The sequence below is a fragment of the Chelonoidis abingdonii genome, chromosome 6, assembly GCF_003597395.2.
Source record: "Chelonoidis abingdonii isolate Lonesome George chromosome 6, CheloAbing_2.0, whole genome shotgun sequence".
In the NCBI taxonomy this organism is placed as follows: Eukaryota; Metazoa; Chordata; order Testudines; family Testudinidae; genus Chelonoidis; species Chelonoidis abingdonii.
This window is the reverse complement of record NC_133774.1, coordinates 25,592,830-25,594,590: the sequence shown is the minus strand read 5'-3', so window position 1 is coordinate 25,594,590 and position 1,761 is coordinate 25,592,830. Positions and strand designations below refer to the sequence as shown.

Sequence of the window (1,761 nt, the reverse complement as noted above, 5' to 3'; positions counted from 1 at the left end):
ATGAATGGTTTGTTCCAGTAGCCCACTTATCGTCAGATTGTCCTGGTTCCTCAACATCTGGCGTGGACCTTGTTAATCCGGGCGACGTCCGAGCCGGCATGACTCTCCTAGTTCGTGTCACTCTCATATTTGAGGTAGGCAGGTGAAGCGTTGGAGGTCTTTTGCCCATGGACCCCTACTAGAAAGTTGGGTACCAACCGGGATTTGAACCGCGGTCTCCTGTATCAAAGGGTGGTCTCCCGTATCAAAGGGCGGCGCTCTTAACCTATATATGGGCCTGTTTGGATAGAAACTTGTCACAAGATAATTTCTTCCAAAAATATCAGGCTTATTTTAGTTTTTAATTATTTTTTTAAAAGATTTTAACTGATGACTAAATCTGCACCTTTCCGAGCAACACAAAAACCCAGTGCAAACTGGCTATGTACTAATGAGTCACGGCACACAAGTACACTACATTTTATGACCGTTATAACATCTTGGATCAACTACTAAACTTTAATGTAACAGTCCAGCATCTCAGTTGTTTGGATATCCATTTAAAGCAGTGGCTTTCTAAACTCTCATTTCTGCTATAGTTTAGTTTAGCTGTGACACAGCAAAATGACAAATGTATTGAGATGTGATGACATCTGCTTTGCAAGTGCCATCATTATTTTATCAACCCAGTTAATGCTTAACTTCAACACAGTAGCTTAAGCAATTGCATACTGTATATCAGGGGTCAGCAACCTTTCAGAAGCGGTGTGCCTAGTCTTCATTTATTCACTCTCATTTAAGGTTTCGCATGCCGGTAATACATTTTTAACGTTTTTTAGAAGGTCTCTCTCTGTAAGTCTATATATCATATAACTAAACTAGTGTTGTATTGTAAAATAAACAGGGTTTTCAAAATGTTTAAGAAGCTTCATTTAAAATGAAATTAAAATGTTGATCCTACGCTGCCGGCCCGCTCAGCCCGCTGTTGGTCTGGGGTTCTGTTCACCTAGGCCGGCAGCGGGCTAAGTGGGGCCTGCAGCCGGGACCCCAGCTGGCAAGCATCCATCAGCCAGAACCCCAGACCAGCAGTGGGCTGTGCAGGGCTGGTGGCCAGGACCCAGAGGGCTGGGGGCAGAGGGCTGGAGTCAGGGCTGGGTATGTGAGGGGGTGTAGGTGTCAGGGCAGAGGGGGCGCCGGGTATGGGTGGGGGTGCCAGAGTCAGGGCCAGGGTTGCGGGTGGGGATGAAGGAGTCAAGTAGAGGACTGAGTATGTATGAGGGAGATACAGGGCTCAGGGCAGGGGCCTGGGAGGGTGCGGGGCTCAGGTCAGAGGGTGTAGTGTGTGTGTGTGCGGGGGTCGGGGATCAGGGCTCAGGGAAGAGTACTGGGTGACTGCCCCCCTAAAAACTCTCAACTCCGCTGCTCCTTGTCCCCTGACTACCCCCTCCTGGGACCCCTGCCCCCAACTGCCCCCTAGGACCCCACCCCCTATCTAAGCCTCCCTGTTCCTTGTCCCCAGACTGGACTCTACCTCCTACCTGTCCTCTGACTGCCCTGACCCTCATCCACACCCCCATCCCCAGCCAGACCCCTGGGAATTCCATGCCTATCCAACCACTCCCTGTCTCCTGACAGGACCCCCAGAACTCCCGACCTATCCAACGCCCCCTACTCCTTGCCTGCCCCAACCCCTTTCCACACCCCTGCCTCCTGACAGGACCCCCAGAACTCCTAACTCATACAACCCCCCCAGCTCCTTGTCCCCTGACCACCCCCTCCAGA

General features: G+C 50.9%; 1 protein-coding gene across 5 annotated transcripts in view; it reads right to left on the bottom strand.

Moving 5' to 3' along the window:
* Positions 1 to 1,761, bottom strand: part of RAI14 (retinoic acid induced 14) — a 156,293-nt gene that overhangs the window by 10,136 nt on the left and 144,396 nt on the right. The window lies entirely within an intron of this gene.